The sequence below is a fragment of the Lethenteron reissneri genome, chromosome 57 (genome assembly GCF_015708825.2).
Source record: "Lethenteron reissneri isolate LAM-NWPU_2019-01 chromosome 57, ASM1570882v1, whole genome shotgun sequence".
NCBI classification, from domain to species: domain Eukaryota; kingdom Metazoa; phylum Chordata; class Hyperoartia; order Petromyzontiformes; family Petromyzontidae; genus Lethenteron; species Lethenteron reissneri.
Genome location: NC_083835.1, coordinates 7,529,444 through 7,543,418, shown reverse-complemented (window position 1 = coordinate 7,543,418; position 13,975 = coordinate 7,529,444). Strand labels below are relative to the sequence as shown.

Here is a 13,975-nt window from a genome sequence, read left to right as displayed (position 1 = left end):
CTCACACACACACGCACACACACACGCCTCTCTCACACACACTCACACACACACTCACACACACACACACGCCTCTCTCACACACACTCACACACACACACGCCTCTCTCACACACACTCACACACACACTCACACACACACACACGCCTCTCTCACACACACACACTCACACACGCACGCCTCTCTCACTCACACACACTCACACACACACTCACACACACACACACGCCTCTCTCACACACACTCACACACACACACGCCTCTCTCACACACACTCACACACACACACACTCACACACACACACACGCCTCTCTCACACACACACACTCACACACACGCCTCTCTCACACACACACACTCACACACGCACGCCTCTCTCACACACACACACTCACACACACACACGCCTCTCTCACACACACACACTCACACACACACACACTCACACACACACACGCCTCTCTCACACACACACACTCACACACGCACGCCTCTCTCACACACACACACTCACACACGCACGCCTCTCTCACACACACACACTCACACACACACACACTCACACACACACACACTCACACACACACACGCCTCTCTCACTCACACACGCCTCTCTCACACACACTCACACACACACACACACGCCTCTCTCACTCACACACGCCTCTCTCACACGCGCACACACAACAACACAAACATTGGCGTCACGTAGCCCGCACTCCCACATCGACACAGAGGAAGCAGCTACCCCGTGACACATCACTCCGTGTCTCTGTGTGTGTCTCTGTGTGTGTCTCCCTTACTCTCTCCCTGTGTCACACGACTATCATACAGCAAGATAGCCACCCAGTGACACATCACTCCGTGTGTGTGTCTGTGTGTGTGTCTCTGTGTGTCTCTGTGTGTGTGTGTCTCTCTCCCTGTGTCACACGACTGTCATACAGCAAGACAGCCACCCAGTGACACATCACTCCGTGTCTCTGTGTGTGTGTCTCTGTGTGTGTGTCTCTGTGTGTCTCTGTGTGTGTCTCTGTGTGTGTGTCTCTGTGTGTGTGTCTCTGTGTGTGTCTGTGTGTGTGTGTCTCTGTGTGTGTCTCTGTGTGTCTCTGTGTGTGTCTCTCCCTGTGTCACACGACTATCATACATCAAGACAGCCACCCAGTGACACATCACTCCGTGTCTCTGTGTGTGTGTGTCTCTGTGTGTGTGTCTCTGTGTGTGTGTGTCTCTGTGTGTGTGTGTCTGTGTGTGTGTGTCTCTGTGTGTGTCTGTGTGTGTGTCTCTGTGTGTGTGTCTCTGTGTGTGTGTGTGTGTCTGTGTGTGTCTCTGTGTGTGTCTCTCCCTGTGTCACACGACTATCATACAGCAGCAAGGCGCCGTCTTCCTCTGCCAGGTGAGTGGTGACGATTATATCAGCAGCAGCATCATCATCATCAGCACCACCACCACCATCATCAGCACCACCACCACCATCATCAGCACCACCACCACCATCACCACCACCACCACCATCATCAGCACCACCATCATCAGCACCACCACCACCATCATCAGCACCACCACCACCATCATCAGCACCACCACCATCATCAGCACCACCATCATCATCATCACCACCACCACCATCATCAGCACCACCACCACCATCATCAGCACCACCACCACCATCATCAGCACCACCATCACCACCACCACCATCATCAGCACCACCACCATCAGCAGCACCACCATCAGCAGCATCATCAGCACCACCATCACCACCACCATCATCAGCACCACCACCACCATCAGCACCACCACCATCATCAGCACCACCACCACCATCATCAGCACCACCATCACCATCATCAGCACCACCATCACCATCATCAGCACCACCACCACCATCATCAGCACCACCACCATCAGCACCACCACCATCATCAGCACCACCACCACCATCATCAGCACCACCACCACCATCATCAGCACCACCACCATCATCAGCACCACCATCACCATCATCAGCACCATCATCAGCACCACCACCACCATCATCAGCATCAGCAGTAAAATCCATAAATCATCCGCAGCGTCGCCGTTATCATTACCAACACAATCATCATCATCAGCAGCAGCAAAATCATAACTCACCATCGCCATCATCATCAATATAATTTATCATCAAAACCATCATCAGCAGCACAACCATCGTCATCATCAGCAGCACAACCATAATCATCAGCAGCACAACCATCGTCATCATGAAACGGCAGTAATTTAATATTCGGTAACACAGCGGGAGATGTGACGCTTATTGTACAGTAGTAGCATCATCAGCAGCAGCATAAACATCACTACAGTATAATTAAGTAGCATCAGTAGCATCAACAGCAGTAGCATCAGCAGTCAGCAAAGGGAGATATCAGCATCAGCGGCATCAGTATCAGCATCGCCACCATCGCCAGCAGCAGCAGTAGCATCAGTAGCAGCAGTAGCATCAGCAGCAGCAGTAGCATCAGCAGCAGTAGCATCAGCAGTAGCAGCAGCAGTAGCATCAGTAGCAGCAGTAGCATCAGCAGCATCAGTAGCAGCAGCAGCATCATCAGTCAGCAAAGGGCGATATCAGCATCAGCGGCATCAGTATCAGCATCGCCACCATCGCCAGCAGCAGCAGTAGTAGCAGCAGCAGTAGCATCAGCAGCAGCAGCATCAGTAGCAGCAGCAGCAGCAGCCACACCTCTTCTCGAAGCTACAGCGCAACACGCGGTGACTTGAATCAAGGTGTCGCTCAGTGACTGAGTCGGTGGGTGACTGAGTGAGTGAGTGACTGAGTCGGTGGGTGACTGAGTGAGTGAGTGACTGAGTCGGTGGGTGACTGAGTCGGTGGGTGACTGAGTCGGTGGGTGACTGAGTCGGTGGGTGACTGGCTGGGTGGGTGACTGGCTGGGTGGGTGACTGACTGAGTGAGTGACTGAGTCAGTGGGTGACTGAGTCGGTGGGTGACTGGCTGGGTGGGTGACTGGCTGGGTGGATGACTGAGTCAGTGAGTGACTGGCTGAGTGAGTGACTGGCTGGGTGGGTGACTGGCTGGGTGGGTGACTGACTCGGTGGGTGACTGGCTGAGTGGGTGACTGGCTGAGTGCGTGACTGGCTGAGTGGGTGACTGAGTCAGTGATTGACTAGCTGAGTGAGTGACTGGCTGAGTGGGTGACTGGCTGAGTGGGTGACTGAGTCAGTGATTGACTAGCTGAGTGAGTGACTGGCTGGGTGGGTGACTGGCTGAGTGGGTGACTGAGTCAGTGATTGACTAGCTGAGTGAGTGACTGGCTGAGTGGGTGACTGGCTGAGTGGGTGACTGAGTCAGTGATTGACTAGCTGAGTGAGTGACTGGCTGGGTGGGTGACTGGCTGGGTGGGTGACTGAGTCAGTGGGTGACTGGCTGAGTGGGTGACTGGCTGAGTGGGTGACTGGCTGAGTGGGTGACTGAGTCAGTGATTGACTAGCTGAGTGAGTGACTGGCTGAGTGGGTGACTGGCTGAGTGGGTGACTGAGTCAGTGATTGACTAGCTGAGTGAGTGACTGGCTGGGTGGGTGACTGGCTGGGTGGGTGACTGACTCGGTGGGTGACTGGCTGGGTGGGTGGGTGACTGGCTGGGTGGGTGACTGGCTGGGTGACTGAGTTGGCAACTGACTGAGTGGCTGGCTGGCTGGGTGGCTTGCTGACTGCCTGAGTTGGCAACTGACTGAGTGGGTGGCTGGGTGGCTTACTGGCTGGATAGCTAACGGCTTGGGTGACTTGCTCAAATGGTGAACTCGCTGGATGGATGACTGATGTCAAGCTGGCTGATGTTGGGTGGGTCGGTGAATGGGTGTGGGTGGTCGTCTCGTTCGTAATGTGTCTTGTGGTGGGCGGATATCTGGGTGACTGGTAGTCGAACTGGCTGATTGCCTGCCTGGGCTGGGTGAGTTGATGGGTGGGTGACTGGGTGTGTGGGTGGGTGACTGGGTGTGTGGGTGGGTGGGTGACTGGGTGTGTGGGTGGGTGACTGGGTGTGTGGGTGGGTGACTGGGTGTGTGGGTGGGTGGGTGTGTGGGTGGGTGGGTGACTGGGTGTGTGGGTGGGTGGGTGATTGGGTGTGTGGGTGGGTGGCTGGGTGGGTGGGTGGGTGTGTGGGTGGGTGGGTGACTGGGTGTGTGGGTGGGTGGGTGACTGGGTGTGTGTGTGGGTGGGTGACTGGGTGTGTGGGTGGGTGGGTAACTGGGTGTGTGGGTGGGTGGGTGACTGGGTGTGTGGGTGGGTGGGTGACTGGGTGTGTGGGTGGATGACTGGGTGTGTGGATGGGTGGGTGACTGGGTGTGTGTGTGGGTGGGTGACTGGGTGTGTGGGTGGGTGGGTGGGTGACTGGGTGTGTGGTGGGTGACTGGGTGTGTGGGTGGGTGACTGGGTGTGTGGGTGGGTGGGTGACTGGGTGTGTGGGTGGGTGACTGGGTGTGTGGGTGGGTGGGTGACTGGGTGTGTGGGTGGGTGACTGGGTGGGTGGGTGGGTGACTGGGTGTGTGGGTGGGTGACTGGGTGTGTGGGTGGGTGGGTGGGTGACTGGGTGTGTGAGTGGGTGGGTGACTGGGTGTGTGGGTGGGTGGGTGATTGGGTGTGTGGGTGGGTGGCTGGGTGTGTGGGTGGGTGGGTGACTGGGTGTGTGGGTGGGTGACTGGGTGTGTGGGTGGGTGACTGGGTGTGTGGGTGGGTGGGTGACTGGGTGTGTGGGTGGGTGGGTGACTGGGTGTGTGGGTGGGTGACTGGGTGTGTGGGTGGTTGAGTTGATGGGTGTGTGGGTGGGTGGGTGACTGGGTGTGTGGGTGGGTGGGTGATTGGGTGTGTGGGTGGGTGGCTGGGTGTGTGGGTGGGTGGGTGACTGGGTGTGTGGATGGGTGGGTGACTGGGTGTGTGGGTGGGTGGGTGACTGGGTGTGTGGGTGGGTGGGTGACTGGGTGTGTGGGTGTGTGGGTGACTGAGTGTGTGGGTGGGTGACTGGGTGTGTGTGTGGGTGGGTGACTGGGTGTGTGGGTTGGTGACTGGGTGTGTGGGTGGGTGGGTGACTGGGTGGGTGGGTGGGTGGGTGACTGGGTGTGTGGGTGGGTGGGTGACTGGGTGTGTGGGTGGGTGGGTGACTGGGTGTGTGGGTGGGTGGGTGACTGGGTGTGTGGGTGGGTGACTGGGTGTGTGGGTGGGTGACTGGGTGTGTGGGTGGGTGGGTGACTGGGTGGCTGGGTGGGTGACTGGGTGGCTGGGTAAGTGACTGGGTGGGTGGGTGACTTGCTAGCTGAGTGGCTGACTGACCGTCTGCCTGGGTGTCTGGTTGGGTGACCAGTGATTCGCAAATTACACGAATTGGGTTAGCTAGGCACACAAGGGGAAGTATGTGCCGGCTGGCTGGTGTGTGTGTATTATATTACCTGGAGTGTGTGTGTAATGTGTGGGGTGTGTGTATATTGCCTGGGGTGTGTGTGTGTATATATGTATTGTCTGGGGTGTGTGTGTGTGTAATGCCTAGGGTGTGTGTGTGTGTAATGCCTGGGGTGTCTGTGTGTGTGTTTGATTCCTGGGGTGTGTGTGTGTGATGTCTGGGGTGTCTGTAATGTCTGGGGTGTGTGTGTGTATATGTAATGTCTGGGGTATGTGTGTGTGTAATGTCTGGTGTGTGTGTGTGTGTAATGTCTGGTGTGTGTGTGTGTAATGTCTGGTGTGTGTGTGTGTAATGTCTGGTGTGTGTGTGTGTAATGTCTGGTGTGTGTGTGTGTGTGTAATGTCTGGTGTGTGTGTGTGTAATGTCTGGGGTGTGTGTGTGTAATGTCTGGTGTGTGTGTGTGTAATGTGTGGGGTGTGTGTGTGTAATGTCTGGGGTGTCTGTGTGTGTGTGATTCCTGGGGTGTGTGAGTGTAATGCCTGACGTGTGTATGCGTCTTGCCAGGTGTGTGTAATACTGTGTGTGTGTAATGCCTGGGGATGTGTGTGTGTGTTGCATAGGGTGTGTGTGCGTATATTGCCTGGTGTATGTGTGTATATTTAATGCCTGGTGTGTATTGTGTGTATGTAATGCCTGGGGTGTCTGTGTATGTAATGCATGGGGTGTGTGTATTGCATGGGCTGTGTGTATTGCCTGGTGTGTCTGTGTGTATTGCCTGGGGTGGGTGTATTGTATGGGCTGTGTGTGTGTGTATTGCCTGGGTTGTGTGTGTGTGTGTATTGCCTGGGGTGTCTGTGTGTGTGTATTGTATGGGCTGTGTGTGTGTATATTGCCTGGTGTGTGTATTGTATGGGCTGTAGGTGTATTGCCTGGGGTGTGTGTGTGTGTATTGTATGGGCTGTGTGTGTATATTGCCTGGTGTGTGTGTGTTGTATGGGCTATGTGTGTGTATTGCCTGGTGTGTCTGTGTGTGTGTGTATTGCCTGGGGTGTGTGTATTTTATGGGCTGTGTGTGTGTATTGCCTGGTGTGTCTGTGTGTATGTAATGCCTGGGGTGTGTGTATTATATGGGTTGTGTGTGTGTGTATTGCCTGGTGTGTCTGTGTGTGTGTAATGCCTGGGGTGTGTGTATTGTATGGGCTGTGTGTGTGTATTGCCTGGTGTGTCTGTGTGTATGTAATGCCTAGGGTGTGTGTATATTGTATGGGCTGTGTGTGTGTAATGCCTGGGGTGTGTGTATTGTATGGGATGTAGGTGTATTGCCTTGGGGTGTGTGTCTGTGTTGTTGGGCGTGGCTGTGTGTCTGTGTGTATAGACTGGCGCATGTGCGTGTGAGACGGTGCGTGTGTGAACCTGCTGTGTGTGTGTGAGACAGTGCGTGTGTGTGTGCAGCCATAGATGTGTGTGCGTGTGTGAGTGAGACAGTGTGTGTGTGAACCTTCTGTGTGTGTGTGTGTGCAGTCATAGATGTGTGTGCGTGTGCGTGTGAGACAGTGTGTGTGTGTGAACCTGCTGTGTGTGCGTGTGTGTGTGTGTGCAGTCATAGATGTGTGTGTAGTTACAGGTGTGTGTGTGCAGTCACAGATGTGTGTGTAGTTACAGGTGTGTGTGTGCAGTCATAGATGTGTGTGCGTGTGTGAGTAAGACAGTGCGTGTGTGAACCTGCTGTGTGTGTGTGTGGTCACAAGGTGTGTGTGCGTGTGTGTGCAGTCATAGATGTGTGTGCGTGTGTGAGTGAGACAGTGTGCGTGTGTGAACCTGCTGTGTGTGCGTGTGTGTGTGCAGTCATAGATGTGTGTGCGTGTGTGAGTGAGACGGTGCGTGTGTGAAGTTGCTGTGTGTGTGTGCGGTCACACGGTGTGCGTGTGTGTGTGCAGTTACAGGTGTGTGTGTGTATTAATATATGTGTGTGTGTAGTCACATGTGTGTGTGCAGTCACATGTGTGTGTGTGTAGTAATAGATGTATGTGTAGTTACAGGTGTGTGTGTGCAGTCACAGATGTGTGTGTAGTTACAGGTGTGTGTGTGCAGTTACAGGTGTGTCTGTGTGTGTGTAGTAATATGTGTGTGTGTGTAGTCACATGTGTGTGCAGTCACATGTGTGTGTGTGCAGTCACATGTGTGTGTGCAGTCACATGTGTGTGTGTGTGCAGTCACAGATGTGTGTGCAGTCACATGTGTGTGTCTGTGCAGTCACAGATGTGTGTGTAGTTACAGGTGTGCGTGTGCAGTCACAGATGTGTGTGTAGTTACAGGTGTGTGTGTGTGCAGTCACATGTGTGTGTGTGCAGTCACATGTGTGTGTGCAGTCACATGTGTGTGTGTGTGCAGTCACAGATGTGTGTGCAGTCACATGTGTGTGTGTGTGCAGTCACAGATGTGTGTGTAGTTACAGGTGTGTGTGTGTGCAGTCACAGATGTGTGTGTAGTTACAGGTGTGTGTGTGTGCAGTCATAGATGTGTGTGTAGTTACAGGTGCGTGTGTGTGCAGTCACAGATGTGTGTGTAGTTACAGGTGTGTGTGTGTGTGCAGTCACAGATGTGTGTGTAGTTACAGGTGTGTGTGTGTGCAGTCACAGATGTGTGTGTAGTTACAGGTGTGTGTGTGTGTGCAGTCACAGATGTGTGTGTAGTTACAGGTGTGTGTGTGTGCAGTCACAGATGTGTGTGTAGTTACAGGTGTGCGTGTGTGTGCAGTCACAGATGTGTGTGTAGTTACAGGTGCGTGTGTGTGCAGTCACAGATGTGTGTGTAGTTACAGGTGTGCGTGTGTGTGCAGTCACAGATGTGTGTGTAGTTACAGGTGTGTGTGTGCAGTCATAGATGTGTGTGTAGTTACAGGTGTGTGTGTGTGTGCAGTCATAGATGTGTGTGTAGTTACAGGTGTGCGTGTGTGTGCAGTCACAGATGTGTGTGTAGTTACAGGTGTGTGTGTGCAGTCATAGATGTGTGTGTAGTTACAGGTGTGTGTGTGTGTGCAGTCATAGATGTGTGTGTAGTTACAGGTGTGTGTGTGTGTGCAGTCATAGATGTGTGTGTAGTTACAGGTGTGTGTGTGCAGTCACAGATGTGTGTGTAGTTACAGGTGTGTGTGTGCAGTCATAGATGTGTGTGCGTGTGTGAGTGAGACAGTGTGTGTGTGAGTGAGACAGTGTGTGTGTGAGAACCTTCTGTGTGTGCTGTGTGTGTGTGCAGTCATAGACGTGTGTGCGTGTGAGACAGTGCGTGTGTGAACCATCTGTGTGTGTGTGTGCAGTCATAGATGTGTGTGCGTGTGTGAGTAAGACAGTGCGTGTGTGAACCTGCTGTGTGTGTGTGTGGTCACAAGGTGTGTGTGCGTGTGTGTGTGTGTGCAGTCATAGATGTGTGTATTGTGTGAGTGAGACGGTGCGTGTGTGAACCTGCTGTGTGTGCGTGCGGTCACACGGTGTGTCTGTGTGTGTGTGCAGTTACAGGTGTGTGTGTGTGTGTGCAGTTACAGGAGTGTCTGTGTGTGTAGTAATAGATGTGTGTGTGTGTGTGCAGTCACATGTGTGTGTGTGTGTGTGCAGTCATTGATGTGTGTGTAGTTACAGGTGTGTGTGTGTGCAGTCACAGCTGTGTATGTAAGTTCAGTAACAGGTGTTTGTGTGTGTTCAGTACATGCGTGTGTGTGTAGTACAGGGGTGTATGTAGTTACCGCTGTGTGTGTAGCCAGCAGTTACAGCTGTGTGTGTAGTACAGCTTTGTGTGTGTGTGTGTAGTATAGGTGTGTGGGTGTTTAGTACAGGTGTGTGTGTGTTTAGTACAGGTGTGTTTAGTACAGGTGTGTGTGTGTTTAGTACAGGTGTGTGTATATGTGGTCACAAGCGTGTGTGTAGCACAGTTTTGTGTGTGTCACAGGGGTGTGTGTACAGTGACAGGTGTGTGTGTGTGCAGTGACAGGTGTGTGTGTGTACAGTGACAGGTGTGTGTGTGTGCAGTGACAGGTGTGTGTGTGTACAGTGACAGGTGTGTGTGTGTGCAGTGACAGGTGTGTGTGTGTCACAGGTGTGTGTGTCACAGGTGTGTATGTGTATAGTGACAGGTGTGTGTGTGTGTCACAGGTGTGTGTGTGCAGTGACAGGTGTGTGTGTGTAGTCACTGGTGTGTGTGTCACAGGTGTGTGTTTGTGTGTGTGCAGTCACAAGTGTGTGTGTGTTGCACAGGTGTGTGTGTTGCACAGGTGTGTGTGTGCAGTCACAAGTGTGTGTGTTTAGTCACAGGTGTGTGTGTGTTGCACAGGTGTGTGTGTTGCACAGGTGTGTGTGTGCAGTCACAAGTGTGTGTGTTTAGTCACAAGTGTGTGTGTGTTGCACAGGTGTGTGTGCAGTCACAAGTGTGTGTGTTTAGTCACAGGTGTGTGTGTCACAGGTGTGTGTGTCACAGGAGTGTGTGTCACAGGTGTGTGTGTGTGTACAGTGACAGGTGTGTGTGTGTCACAGGTGTGTGTGTGTGTCACAGGTGTGTGTGTGCAGTCACAAGTGTGTGGGTGTCACAGGTGGGTGAAGTCACAGGTGGGTGAAGTCACAGGTGTGTGTGTGCAGTCACAAGTGTGTGTGTCACAAGTGTGTGTGTGTGTCACAGGTGTGAGTGTAGCACAGGTGTGTGTGTGCAGTCACAAGTGTGTGTGTGTGTGTCACAGGTGTGTGTGTAGTCACAGGTATGTGTGTGTGTGTAGCACAGGTGTGTGTGTGTAGCACAGGTGTGTGTGTGTCACAGGTGTTAGTGTAGCACAGGTGTGTGTGTGTGCAGTCACATGTGTGTGTGTGTGTACCACAGGTGTGTGTGTGCAGTCACAGGTGTGTGTGTGTGTTGGTTGTTGTGTGTAATGATGTGTGTGGTGGTGGTATTGATGGGGCAGACAGTGATGTTGATGATGTACATGGGTGATGTTGATGGGGAGACAAAGGCGGCCGGGCGTGGTGCTGGCCACCCACCCCCCTCGTGTGCCGTGCCGGCCTTCATAGGTGCTCGCTAGCAGCACTTGCCCCTGCGGTCTGTTAGGGCTACACGGGGGATCTTTGTTATTGGTGTAGGTGGTAATGTTGATATACAGTTGACGATAATGATGTAGATATTGTTCGTGTTGATGATGATGATGGTGCTAATGATGATGTAGGCGGTCATTGAAATGATGAGAGAGTAGATTGTGGTTGATGTAGGTGATGGTGACGATGATGTAGCTCAGAAGTGGTGATGATGATAGTGATGATGATGATGTATTCAGTGATAGTAAAGTTGTAGGTACTGATGGTGATGATGTAGATGATGATGATTATGTAGATGGTGATGTAGGCAGTGATGATGATGTAGGTGGTGGAGATGATGATGGAAGCAGTGATGGTGATGATGTTGGCAGTGATGATGATGAAGGCAGTGAAGGTGATGTGGGCAATGATGATGATGATGTCAGTGGTGGTGATGTAGGTGGTGATGATGATGTAGAGAGTGATGATCATGATGTAGGTGGTGATGATGATGATGGTGGTGTTGATGATGTAGGCGGTGGTGTTGATGATGTAGGCAGTGATGATGATGATGGTGGCGGTGTTGATGATGATGGAGGCGGTGTTGATGATGATGATGGTGGAGGTGGTGTTGATGATGATGTTGGCGGTGTTGATGATGATGATGTTGTTGATGATGGTGGCAGTGTTGATGATGATGGAGGCGGTGTTGATGATGATGGTGGTGGCGGTGATGATGATGATGGTGGAGGTGGTGTTGATGATGATGTTGGCGGTGTTGATGATGATGATGTTGTTGATGATGGTGGCAGTGTTGATGATGATGGTGGTGGCGGTGATGATGATGATGGTGGAGGTGGTGTTGATGATGATGATGGTGGAGGTGGTGTTGATGATGATGTTGGCGGTGTTGATGATGATGGTGGTGTTGATGATGATGATGATGTTGATGATGGCGGTGTTGATGATGATGATGGTGGCGGTGTTGATGATGATGATGGTGGTGTTGATGATGGTGGTGTTGATGATTATGATGGTGGTGGCGGTGTTGATGATGATGATGGTGGTGTTGATGATGGTGGTGTTGATGATGATGATGGTGGCGGTGTTGATGATGATGATGGTGGCGGTGTTGATGATGATGGCGATGTTGATGATGATGATGGTGGCGGTGTTGATGATGATGATGTTGATGATGGCGGTGTTGATGATGATGATGGTGGCGGTGTTGATGATGATGGTGATGATGGCGGTGTTGATAATGATGATGGTGGCGGTGTTGATGATGATGATGGTGGTGTGATGATGATGATGGTGCGGTGTTATGTGATGGATGATGATGATGGCGGTGTTGATGTTGATGATGATGGTGTTGATGATGATGATGGTGGTGTTGATGATGATGGTGGCGGCGGTGTTGATGATGTTGATGATGTTGTTGATGGCGGTGTTGATGATGATGATGGCGGTGTTGATGATGATGATGATGGATGTGGTGTTGATGTTGGTGATGATGTTAATGATGGATGTGTTGATGATGGCGGTGGTGTTGATGATGATGATGATGGCGGTGTTGATGATGATGGTGGCGGCGGTGTTGATGATGTTGATGATGTTGTTGATGGCGGTGTTGATGATGATGATGGTGTTGATGATGATGATGGTGGCGGCGATGTTGATGATGTTGTTGATGGCGGTGTTGATGATGATGATGGCGGTGTTGATGATGATGGTGGCGGCGGTGTTGATGATGTTGATGATGTTGATGATGTTGATGATGGCGGTGTTGATGATGATGATGATGGTGTTGATGATGATGATGGTGGCGGCGGTGTTGATGATGTTGATGATGTTGTTGATGGCGGTGTTGATGATGATGATGGCGGTGTTGATGATGATGGCGATGATGATGATGTTGATGATGATGATGGTGGCGGTGTTGATGATGATGGTGGTGACACCGCTGCCCGCTTCACGTGGCCGTCTCCCAACTCTCAACCTGAACTCCCTCCTCCTCCTCTCTCACACCGACTCAATTGTGCATCTCCAGCCTGGCCGCCAATTACCACCACCGCTGCTTTAACGACAGAGCCCCTTTCCTGTCCAGCCAACATCAAGGGCGGGTATTCATTATGCCAGGTGACGGAGGCACGGCCAATGTCACCCCAGTGGTCTGGCACAGACTGCCTCTGTTCGAAGCCTCTGAGTGGAGCTATTCTGTGAGTTAATACAATTACAAATGTGGATGTATACTCGTCTCAGCCGGACGTCTCTGCGTCAATGGATGGGTCTCTGTGTGAGTCTGTGGGTCTCTGCGTGATCGTATATGTGAGTCTGTGTCTCTGTGAGTGTATATATGTGTGGGGAGCGGTGGTGCAGCGGTTAGCGCTACGCTGCGCTACGAACCTGGCGACACGGGTTCGATTCCCGCTCACGGCCAACACCCAGTGACGATTATCTGAACCGGTCCTGGGCCTCCCCTAGGTCGACTCCGCTTGAAATGAGTACCTGGTGCGGTGTGTAGTAAACATCGCCGCTGGGGAGACAAAGGCGGTCGGGCATAGTGCTGGCCACCCACCCCCTCGTGTGCCGTGCCGGCCTTCATAGGTGCTCGCTAACAGCACTTGCCCCTACAGTCTGTTAAGGCTATACGGGGGATCTTTGTCTTTGTATATATGTGAGCCTGTGTCTCTATGCGAACCTATGGAGGTCTCTGTAAATGTGTATATATGCTTGAGTCTATGGCTCCATGCGAGATAGTGTAGGTCTCTTGGTGGGTCTGTAGGTCTCTCTGTGTGAGCCTGTGTCTATATGATAACCTATGGAGGTCTCTGTAAATGTATATATATATGCTTGAGTCTATGGCTCCATGCGAGATAGTGTAGGTCTCTTGGTGGGTCTGTAGGTCTCTCTGTGTGAGCCTGTGTCTATATGATAACCTATGGAGGTCTCTGTAAATGTATATATATATGCTTGAGTCTATGGCTCCATGCGAGATAGTGTAGGTCTCTTGGTGGGTCTGTAGGTCTCTCTGTGTGAGCCTGTGTCTATATGATAACCTATGGAGGTCTCTGTAAATGTATATATATATGCTTGAGTCTATGTCTCCATGTGAGATAATAGAGGTCTCTTGGTGGGTCTGTAGGTCTCTCTGTGTGAGCCTCTGTTCACTTAAAACACTAAACTACACTATGAGACCTCATTTACCAGTGGCAAAATATAGGAGTAGGTTTTTACCCTTTAAACTGGTACAAAACTAAAACCTTTATACAAGGCATCATGTTTGCAATAACCACAACACAAGCAGTCAAAATGCAAACAAAAAGAAACAACTCTGATGATGGTAATGATGTGCACTGTCCTTGTGTGGACCAATCAACTTCAAGGACAGTGCATATCATTACCATTATCAGAGTTGTTTATTTTTGTTTGCATTTTGACTGCTTGTGTTGCGGTTATTGCAAACATGATGCCTTGAATAAAGGTGTCAGTTTTTGTACCAGTTGAAAGGGTAAAAACCTATTACTATATTTTGCCA

At 51.6% G+C, this 13,975-nt stretch overlaps 1 protein-coding gene across 5 annotated transcripts in view; it reads left to right on the top strand.

Moving 5' to 3' along the window:
- The first annotated feature begins 595 nt into the window (after positions 1-595).
- LOC133357314 (muscleblind-like protein 2) overlaps positions 596-13,975 on the top strand; it is a 96,475-nt gene continuing 83,095 nt past the window's right edge. For all 5 annotated transcript variants that reach the window (XM_061575198.1, XM_061575197.1, XM_061575199.1 and 2 more), the window contains exon 1: positions 596-1,395. The gene's annotated coding sequence lies outside the window, so the exon portion shown is untranslated. The remainder of the gene's footprint in view (positions 1,396-13,975) is intronic.